Source organism: Sceloporus occidentalis, unplaced genomic scaffold, assembly GCF_023333645.1.
Source record: "Sceloporus occidentalis isolate IW3139 unplaced genomic scaffold, rSceOcc1.0.p SCAF_1, whole genome shotgun sequence".
Classification (NCBI taxonomy): domain Eukaryota; kingdom Metazoa; phylum Chordata; class Lepidosauria; order Squamata; family Phrynosomatidae; genus Sceloporus; species Sceloporus occidentalis.
Genome location: NW_028316981.1, coordinates 269922502 through 269933615, shown reverse-complemented (window position 1 = coordinate 269933615; position 11114 = coordinate 269922502). Strand labels below are relative to the sequence as shown.

The following is an 11114-nucleotide window of genomic DNA, read 5'->3' as shown; positions in this document are numbered from 1 at the left end:
ATCCAGTTTGAGACCGCTTTAACTGCCCTGGCTCAGTGCTAGGGGATTCTAGGAACGGTAGCTGTGTGAGACATTCAGCCTTCTCTGTCAGAGAGCTCTGGTGCCTAGACGAACTACAAATCCCAGGATTCCATTAAAGTGTTCTCAGACTGGATTGTTTCTGCAGTGTGTTTTTGGACCTAAGTTCTTTTCTGAGTGACGGGGAACCTAAGGCGAACCCATGGCGGGGTTTTCTTGGCAAGGCTTTATCAGAGGGGGCTTTGCCGCCGTCGCCATCCCTCTGAGGCTGAGAGACCTGGGTCGCCCAGTGAGTTTCAGGGCCGAGCCGGGATTCGAACCCAGGTCTCTCGAGTCGCAGTCCAACCTCAAGTCACCATATAAAATCCTATTATAGGCATAAAGACCAACCAAGAATGACTCCTTGCCACCTCAGCGCCTTGCCTGGACTGGGGTGTTTCATTCCCTCAGGTTCCTCACCATTCCCTCCAGCCAATGAATTTGGCGGGCAAATTTACTGCTAATCCTACAGTGCAGTGAAATTAAATTTGAGGCTCAGTTTAAGGCGTTTTCCCAACAGCCGTTTAGGCGACCAAACTAGCCATAAACGGGCTTTCTCTTCTCGGGATTCTTTAGTGATAGCATTATTCCGACGAGCTCATAACCTGTTTGTAAGCAGAAACGCGAGGAAAACACAGTACTGTCTGGACTCACTCCTTTTACGGCTGTTCTTAGCCCCGCTCTTCCTTTACTCACTAACTTGACTACAATTTTCGTTCCAGACTTCAAAAGCTACTCCAGCTTTCCGAATCCGTAGTTTCCGACGGCGGCCAGAAAAGGAGGGTGTTCTTCTTGCCTTAGACGCCTCTGGTCTCTTCCTCTCTCTCTTAGACCCGGGTTAGCTACTCCAGTAGTACCTATAGAGGGATCTCAGGGAGATTTGGTGAGTCTTGAAACTACTCAGCCCTTCCTTCCTGAGGGAAAGAAACTGAACGCAAAAGCGTCTAAAAGGCGAGGAGGGCTTTCCTGAAGTAAACCTGGTGACCGGGAACGGCCTTGGAAGAGGAAAAGCGTGTAGAGAGGATCGTCTGAATGGGAAGGAAGCAATGCCTTCGCGGGCATCCTTTACGCTCCTAAACTGTCTACCCTGAAAGAGTAATCCGGTTTGAGAGCACTTTAACTCAATGCTATGGAATTCTGGGCAAGTCAGATAAAGTCGGGCCAAATCCCAGAGAGACCACCACAGGACCTCTGGTTTGAAATCAAAGACTACGACCGAGGAGAGCCTTGATTTAGGAAGGGCCGGCCTTGCTTCCTTAGGCTCCCTTGCATGCCCAGATTCCAGCTCTTTCAACGGGCATTCGCACGTACCTCTAGAAAGCAGGCATGAGAGTTTGGCCAGCTGCTGCAGACACGAGAATTGCCTTCCCCCCCCCCCCCCTCCGCGTGAGCTGCAAGATTAATAGGGATAACAATATTTGCGCGCGCGCGCATACCCGCAAACACGTGCACGCGCCTTAACCAGGCTCGAAAGGAGTCTTTCTACAGTAACGGTTACACTGCCCACAATCTGTCCCCAGTTGGACACAAGATCCGATGTATCGGGATAATCCTATTCTCTCTCTCTCTCTCTTTCTCTGGGAGGATCGTAATTTAATTGGAGCGCTGAGTCCGAGAGAGCGAGAGAGCGAGAGATTGAGGCTGGCCTGAAGTTATGTAAGCAGAGTCCTTTCCCTGCCTAAATTGAGAGAGTGGAAACACGGGCAGGACGGGAGGGATGACAAGGCGTTTTTGCCTTGACACGTGTACGCGGCGTGTGTGTGAACGAGGGAGAAAGGCAGGTGTGGTTTTCAGTGGGTTTTACCTTCAGGTAAACGCGATTCGCACTGCGGCCTTATAAGGTCTCGTTTTTCTAGGGATGAGTTAGGAAATCCTAAAAGGACATTCTCTCTCAAGTCCTAAGCATCCGCACTGCAGAAATAATCCTGTCTGAGAGCACTTTAACTGCCCTGGTTCCATGCTATGGAATGCTGGGAATGATCGTTGGTTGTGGCACCAGAGCGCAGCCTCAAGCAGAATAGCTGAACAAAGGCCACTAATAACAAAGGTGTGCTGGGCACTTCCCTCCGACCGAAGTCCTTGCTTGTGATCTCCGGGAACAGCGAGGCGATATCATTTGTTATATCTATTCAATCTATTCTTTATGTATAGTGCTTTCTCCTAACCCCTCCGCGTTCTTGTCACACTCACTCAGACGGCCCGAATTAATCGCGTGTTAAATTCCGTAGCTTCAAAGGGAAAGAGGCGAGGCCTGATCGCGCGGGTTTTTGTTCGGAAGTAAACCGTATTATTCAGCCAATTTTCCTCCCAAAGAGTGGGTCTACTGTGCGACTTTGACCGAGGGAATGCACCCCTGCAACTCGTTGGAGCTGCATCCACACTGCAGAAGTAACCCGAGTTTGACACCAGTTTAACCACCCTGGCTCGATGCTATGTAATCCTGGGATTTGTAGTTCGTTGTGGCATCTTCGACAGAGTAGGCTAAATGACTCTGCCAAAGTACAATCCCCCGAATTATCTAGCATTGAGCCAGATCAGTTAAAGCGGTGTCGGTGGCAACACCAAAGGTGCCGCAACAAACTACACTTCCCAGAATTCCATAGCCTTGAGCCGTAGCAGTACGAGTGAGGTTCAACCTGGATCGTTTCTGCAGGGCAAATCCAGCCAGAATCTCAGAAGAAAACTGGAGTACTTTCAGTGGGTCCTTCCTTCCAAGTAATCCAAGAGCCCCAACAGACAGGCCAAAATAAAGCTGCTTCGGTCTCTTTGGAGGTATGCTCTTTAAATGAGACACACATCTTAAGAGGCCAGAAGTTGCGTCAAAGCTGCCTGCAGTCTTTAGAGCTGGAGCATGGCTTTGGTGCTGCTTCTGGCCTCTTAGGATACATGTATCATTTAAGGAACATACCTCCAAAGAGACCCGAAGCAGCTTCGTTTGGCCTGTCTGTTTGGCCCAAAGTTTAGAGCTGGAGACGAGAGCAAAGTCCAATCTAAGGCAAGAGGTATAAGGTTCTAGTCCTCGATGTTATGGGCGGAAATTCTTCCGTTTCAGTGGGACCTCCTTTCAAGTAAGGTACGCAGGTTGGGGATGGGCATGTTCTCCTTCCCCGGGGACCCCAAACACAGACGGACCCCCTAATCCGATCCTTCTGGATTTAATCCTGTGTTGCAGGGGGGATCTCAGCCTTGTTTGGGAAGCCGCAGTCCTCCATCGAGCCAGAAGGACCTCCTGAAAAGCGACGGATTTCGGCACGTTCTGAAAGTCTTGTAAAGAGGTAAAAGGGTTGTCACCCCCCTACACACACACACACACACACACACACACACACACACACACTTCCTCTCCCGTCCTTTTTTTTCCCAAAAGAGCTTTATGGCCTTGAAGAGGACTGGTATCCAGATTGTTGCTTTCGCTGCCAATTTTTGCTGTTGTGGGCGACCAGGGTCTTCCCTTGGACGCAGCTGAGTTTTGCAGGAATGCCACAGGCTACTGCTTAAAATGGCCACACAGCCATTTTATTCACTCTCTCTCTCTCTCTCTCTCACACACACACACACCAGATATTCTCACCGCAAAAAGGAGGCCAAGGCACCGCAAAACGTAGGGCCTTCGAGAAACATCAGGAGCAAATGAAAGCTAGCAACACTCCTCTGCATAGAAACGCAGGGTTCTTAGTCGTGCTGGAGATGGAGGACATTTGGGAACTCCTCCTGGACAAGAAGGTTGAAATGGAGGGCCTCTGGCCACCCTGAGCAGAGGGCCTTTGCCTGGATGCCCGGTTTTATGGGATTCCCAGATGGATTTGACTGGCCGGGATGGCAAACATGTTTCTGGACTAGTTGGATCTTTGGACATGTACAGAAGCCCAGTTGAGGATCACCTCCAGGGCTTACATTCCTTAGGAGAGTCTGTTGCTCCCATTCATTTCTATAGGCTTCAAGGAATTAAAGGAAAAGGAAGGACAGGGGCTGAAAATGAGTCAGGCTAAAATCCACTGGGAAGCTCTTTTGCTCTAGTCCTATTCCTTGCAATAAGGGGATGAGCAGGAGAACTGCCCAGTGGATGGTTGCCTCATGCTCTGCCTCATGTAGTCTTCTGTATGACGTGGTCAGGGCTCAGTATAACAGACTGGGCTTAATGCAAACCGTATTTAATTATTGAAACATATAGCCGTGTTAGTCTGTAGAATCAGTATGTAGAGAGTTCTTGAGACTCACTGAAAGAAAGAAGTTGGCAGCATGAGCTTTCGTAGACTAAAATCTACTTCCTCAGATACATTGGGATATAATAATAATAATACTAATAATAATAATATTGTAGAGAAATCTTGTAGCACCTTTGAGACTAAGTGAAAGAAAGAAGTTGGCAACATGAGTTTTTGTAGACTTCAGTCTACTTCCTCAGATGCAAATGCATGCTCTTGCTGCCAACTTCTTTCTTTCAGTGAGTCTCAAAGGTGCGACAAGATCTCTCTACATCGCATTTCATTATATATATATATATATATATATATATATATAGTAACGATATATTATCCACAATAATGACCACTTAAACATGATTTTCATAATTTAAAGTTTTTATGTCAATACCAAACAGGGACATCGTTTAAATTACGTTTGAAGGGCCAGATTTTTTACTAAATTAAAACAAATATCAACTCGGAGACGTTAAATGCTGTGACTAAAAACAACCACCACTTCTAGAGAACTATCCTCTGCATATTGTTTTTTATAATGTGCCGTAATCGGAATCGTGTAAAACTTCGCCCGTTATAAGTCAAACCCGGGCAGACTAGCAGAGTAATTTTTTTCCCATCTATTGTCCATAAAACTGCCAAATGACTAAACTAGCTGACTTCATACTGTGGACCATCAAATGCGTGGTGTTTCATTGGGATGTATTCCGCAGTTGCCAGAACTACTAGCTTCAATCAATTCTTTCTTTCTTTCTTTCTTTCTTTCTTTCTTTCTTTCTTTTCCTCCTCCTCCTCCTCCTCGAGTTCCCATTATAAACCATTTTGCCCAGTATAAACTTCTATGGTCAACTGCCAAAAGTACCATAAGGGAACAGCACCCTTGAATTCAACAGGGAAAGTCAGAAGTTCGGGTGCGACTTGCCTGTTTACTTCAGACCAATGGGTCTTTGTGTAAAGAATTAGCAGTCACTCTTTTGGGGGCATCCAATAAACCCAAATGGACCAAAAACCCATTACTTTTATCTGTTCCTGGTTTCTAGTGCAATCCTAAATGCAACCTCAGCTCAGATGTAAGGTCCACTGAGTTCAATTAGCCTGATTCTCGGAAAAGCATGGATACGATGGAACTTTTATAGGATTTCAGCCCTCAGGTTCCTTAAACCGTAATCCTATACCCATTAAGGGGAAATAAAGTCTCACTGAACTCAGTGGGGACTTATTTTGTTGGAGACGATTCCTGAACTGTATTTCTAGCAGCACTTCCAGAATCCTCAGAATTTGCTCCTCCAAAACAGCATTGCTACAATGCTGCTTGCAGCCTACACCTATCTCCACAAACGACTTAAGGAGGGATGTCAAAGGGTGCCTCTACACTGTACAAATAATGCAGTTTGACACCACCTTACGTGCTGTAGCGCTACCCTATGGAACCCTGGGATTTGTAGTTTTACAAACAAAACTACAGATCCCAGGATTTTGCAGGATGGAGCCCTGGCTCTTAAAGTGGTGTCAAAGTGCATTGATTAGTTCTTCAGTGCAGAGCCAGTGTGAGCTAATGGTTTGAGTGTTGGACTATGACTCTGGAAACCTGGGTTCGAATCCCAGCTCAGCCATAGAAACCCACTGGGTGACCTTGGGCAAGTCACACTCTCTCAGCCTCAGAGGAAGGCAAAGGCAAACCCCCTTTGAACCAATTCTGCCAAGAAAACCCCTTAGAGTCGCCAAAAGTCAGAAATGACTCGAAGGCACACAACAACAACAACAACAACAACAACAACAACAACATGCTCCCAGGTGGAGACACTTCGGACTGGATTCAGTTCAACCCACTTCCAAGTAAGCTTCTTAGGCATCAGCCATGTTAACCAGAGTTGTTATCACTGGAACAGGAAAATGAGCATGAGACGGCCACACTATACACTATTACCTTCCTTTAATATAGTTGAGTGAGGGTTGACGGACTTGTGTGTGTGAGTGTTGGTGCATGTGCATTTTAAGCTACCCCATGGGTTTCATTGAGTTTTCTTAGGCAAGGGATACTCAGAGCTGGTTCGCCATCACCTTCCTCTGAAATACAGGTTATAGGACTGAACAGACAATACCTCAAGGAGCCCCTTCTACGATTATGGCACAAATACCATAATAAATAAATAAATAAATAATTGATGATGATGATGATGGTGTTTGAAATGAGTAAAATAAAGAAGTAAGGACTTTAAAAATGGCTTTCAAAAGGAAAACCAGAATAGGACACACTAGTAGGAATTTCTCTTGGGCGAACCCCTCCGAAATTAAGGGGCCCTACGCAAAACTTAGCCACAACAACAACAACACCCCAAATGGCTCCCATTCTTCTCCTTGCTTCCCAAAGGGATTTGAACAGAGGAAGGTTGGCCTTGCAATGCGCCCCGTTGTTTAACAGATTATATTTCACAACTTTCCTTGAAAGGGTCTCTCCCCGCTTCCTTTTCAACTGTAGCAATGCTGGACTCGATGAAGCGTAAAAGCCGTGTTTTCAAGCCCAGTTGCTTTCAGTGGGAGATTGGCTGATCTCCGAGGAGAAGTGGAGCGCTTTCAAAGCAGCTCGTCTGGACGCTGCGTCTTATCAGGAGGAACGGCAAGATTTCTGCGAGTTCAGAACCGGAATGAGCAGAATGTCTTTGGAATATACACACACACACACACACACACACACACACACATATATAGAGAGAGAGAGAGAGAGAAAGAGAGGAGGGCTAGTTTTATTAATTAGTATCTCCTTCTCCGTTTCTGTTTAAGTGCACCATCCCTGTATTTGCAACAGCAGCTTCTTGAGATCACTTTCTTTTTTAAAAGGGGCGCTTATCTCCATATGCATGCCTTCAGGAAAATGCTGCTTCAAAAACAATGAGCAGACAATTTATGAATAAACCAATCGACCATTGCTCACCATTGGTGTTAGTTTCCATTGGTTTTACTTTCTTGTTAAGGCGAAAGCTGCCATCCTAGCCACACTAACTGCTAAGAGTCTTAAGTGAGATAATCTCCCGACTGCAAATGCCTAGATTTGCATAGATTTGGGCTACAGAGAGTTAGAGACAGAGAGGTCGGAGTATAACTTTCGCTCCTTTGATTTCCATCTTGATTTGCGCAAAGCTTCCACGTGATGGTTGTTCCTCATTCCCTCCCCCCTCCATCCCAAGTCTCAGGATCTCTTACAATTGACACTTACTTTCGTCGAAAATGGTGCCCTTTTACCAAAAGGTGGTTAAGAACCTAACAAAGGGAGTGTGTCTTCTTAGTCTGGAACTGGGTGCCCTCGACGATTTTGGGAGTATTCACATTTTCATTCACAGTTTCGCATTCCCCACTATCTTTGGCTAAAGACTGTGTCTTATGTTTTGGGCTTCGGTGCATAAACCAGTTAAGCAGACTCCGGCTGGTTTTAAGACAATAGCTGCCTCCACACTGCAGAAATAATCCGGTCTGAGACCGCTTTAAGTGCCTTGGCTCAATGCTATGGAGTTCTGGGAATTGTAGTTTGTGGTTGGCCCCAGAGCGGAGCAGAGCTCACCACAAACTACAATTCCCAGAACTCCATAGCATTGAGCCAAGGCACTTAAAGCGGTCTCAAACCGGAATATTTCTGCAGTGTGTTTGGGACCTTTAAACCCCCTATTTTTAAAAGGAAATGACACATTAGCTTTATTTCCCATCCTTCAAACGTTCCGCCTGCTTGCTGGGTCACCTTTCATTTCGGTCCCTCCGTCCCTCCCTCCTTCTCTCTTTCTCCTCCTCTGCATGGCCTAGTAATTTTGGACCAGGACTCCAGGAGACCTGGGTTTGAATCCTGGCTCTGCCACGGAAATCCATTGGGTGACCCCTGGGCAAGTCGCCCTCTCTCAACCTCAGAGGAAGGCAAAGACAGACCCACTGGGATCAAATCTGGCCAATAGAACCCTGTGATAGGTCCGCCTTAGGGTCGCTGTGAGTGGGAAACGACTGGAAGGCACAACAAACGTCTTAAAACAGGATTCGGGTCACTCCCAGTCCCGAAAGCCAGCCTGGCCTTGATCCAAGAACGTGCAGGATCCAGTCACTCCAGTGTCAAGAGAAGGAAAGACTTTTGATCTACCTTATCTGGGGGGGGGGGCAAAGAGGAGTTGGGTGGTGTGTGGGGTTTCTGGTTGCCTGAAGGCCCAAAGTAGGGGGCTGGAAGGGAGAAGAATGGAGCCGGGAGCAGCTACTACTGAGAACACTATGTTGTAGGAAGATATTGTAGCACCTTTGAGACTAACTGAAAGAAAGTGTCTTTAGACTACATCACCTGAGATCCAGTAAAACCTCAATCCTAGCGAGGAAATCTCTTTGGTGGGGATGGAGGGTTCTCTCCCAGGTGACCTTGGGCAAGTCACACTCTCTCAGCCTCAGAGGAGGAAGAAACCTGCCTAGAAAACCCCATGGTCGGGTGGTCCCCTTAAGGCCGGCAGAAGTCGGAAACGACTTGGAGGCACGGGAGACCAAGAGCAAGGCTTCTCCGGTGGGCCTGGGTCACTTTCGGATTTTTTCTTCCCAAAGACAGGGCCGCGCAGGTCCGAGCCCAGAAGAAAACAGGGTCTGTTGCCATTCGAAAGGTGGATCATTGTGATTTATGCGAACTATATGGTGCGAAGAGTGATGTGGGAAACCTCTTGATAGGTTCGCCTTTGGGTTTCGGAAAGAAAGGATCCGGTTTGAGCCTACTTTAACTGGCATTCTGGGAATGGTCATAGCCTGGAGCCATGCCAGTTAAAGTGGGCTCAACCCGGATTAGTTCTGCAGTACGGTTGCATCGCGGATCTATACAGGATCCCTTCCTGGAGATGCCTGCCGGTTTCCCCTCCAAGTGCAAACCCAGCCCTAAGCCCCTTTAGTTTCCCAAGGAAGACAAAACCAAAGCCAGACTGGAACGAAAGAGAGCGCGGGGAGGCTACAAGCTGACATTTTGACCTTGGACCTTTTTTTGGCCATCCTCAAAGCCCTAGGGACGGCGAGGCGACCTGCTGCCCTCCGGATGCCTTTGGTGCCCTCTGGAAACGGGGTGAAGTGACGAGCGACCAGCCCTTGACCTCTCTCCCCCGCCCTGATGGATTTCCATTTAATAGCCTCCGGCTGCAGGGCTGCCTCTCCAGCCGATCTGGCCGCCGAAGGGAAGGCCTCCAGGGGTCTCTGGGAAGCCCCCTTCCAGCGGACCCGAGAGGAGTCGAGGAGAAAGAAGAGCGCCTCCCTTTCCAAGGAGAAGAAAACCCAGCCTCGCTTCTGAAGAGCAGGGCGACTAGATGTTGTCCCCGCAAAATGTAGGACAGGCCAGGGGGAAAAAAGGAGGACACCTCCATCGAAGCGACATTCTTAATAATGCCAGTGCCTGCTTCTTGGTCCTGCTAAAAAACGGGGGGACTTTTTTGAATTCTTCCTGGACCCAAGGTGGGGATGGAGGACATGTCTTGGAAAAGGAGGACCTCTGGTCACCCTGCCTAAGAGTGCGGGGAATCTGGACCCATGGCGAAGGCTTGAGGGAGCCCGACCAGACAAGTCCAACCGTTTCCGAAAGGCCTGAAAAGAAAGGGTCCCTCTCCAGGTCTTCAGGAAGGATGGCCAGATATCCTCTCCGTAAAGGAGAAGGAAGAGACAAAATGTAGGACGTTCCAGAAACAGGAAGGACATGACCAAAGGAAAACTCAAAAACGCTCCCGGAAAGATAAAATGCATGCCCCTTAGTGCTGCTCAAGATGGAGGAGGTTTATGGGATTCCTCCTGGGAAGGAGGTTGAAATGGAGGACACGTCCTGGAAAAGGAGGACCTCGGGTCTTTCTGTCCTCGCTGTCCGGGGCTCCTCCAGAAGTGGGAAGACATGAGCACCCTCAAATACATAGACAGCCTCCTTCCCTTTCTGCTTCTTGCAGGGGATTGGAACGAGGTCCAGCTCCGAGATGGTCCTCCACAGTCTACCTCTTTCCAGGGATTACTCTCCAAAATATACTGGGGCGATATCTGGTCAGCTTCAGGGAAATCGTCCAACGTGCATTTCAATACACTACTCCTATGTTTCTGGGTGTTGTATTTTATTTATTTATTTACTTATTTTTGTAAAGGGGCACACAAACACGAGGATCACCTTGGGGCAGGCATCTCCTATGACTTTTAAATTCGACCAACCAGCAAACCAAGAGGACTCGAAATGTAAACCAGAGGCCTTGTCACTTATTAGAGTTCCCAGACTCGAAGCAAGCCCACTGGAGGCCTAGAAAGCGGCTGCTGAGGCCTCCAAGGAAGCTAGCTCTAGGGTTTTTTGTTTCTTTTTTCCCCAAGAGGCTGGATTGAGGTCGAGACACGGAGACCTCAGTCCCTTTGCATCAAGTGTCCAAGCCTAGACAGTGTGTGGCTTTCTCTTTCTTCTTTTTCACTGAAAATATTCTGGTGCAAGGGAAATACTCAGTCTCCCATTTACCCTTCCCCCTCACTTTCTCATCTTCTGATTTACATGTCCCCTTCCTCCCAGGGAGAAGAGAAGAGAGTTCAAATACAAGCAAATCCCCCCCAAGTTAAGGAAGAAGGCTAAGAACTGTACCTTGCCAATTCAGACGCTCCTCTCCCGTGTTGTGTGAAGGCTGGCGGAGGGTTTGTTTGGTGGCACTGGGAACTTAAGTGTGTGTGTGTGCTTTTTCTCCCCCTCCCCCCCTTTGTTCTACACAAACCCGGCCTTTCCAGTGATGCTCAGGAACGTCGCTTGATAGACTCCGGCGTTAATTAATCCGGTGCTAATTTGAGTTAAGAGGGGAAAGGCGGCGGAGGGCTTCAGGGGACTGTGAGGGGAGAGTGACCTCTAGTGGCCAAACG

The 11114-nt window shown here is 47.9% G+C and overlaps 1 long non-coding RNA gene across 3 annotated transcripts in view; it reads left to right on the top strand.

Moving 5' to 3' along the window:
- Nucleotides 1-11114, top strand: part of LOC149323858 (uncharacterized) — a 49950-nt gene that overhangs the window by 10555 nt on the left and 28281 nt on the right. For 2 of the 3 annotated variants that reach the window (XR_016277543.1, XR_016277539.1), the window contains 2 exons: nucleotides 3230-3332; nucleotides 6736-6921. This is a non-coding gene — a long non-coding RNA (uncharacterized LOC149323858). Of the gene's footprint in view, nucleotides 1-3229; nucleotides 3333-6735; nucleotides 6922-11114 lie in introns of those variants that run through there. The other variant, XR_016277541.1, reaches the window with a different exon arrangement.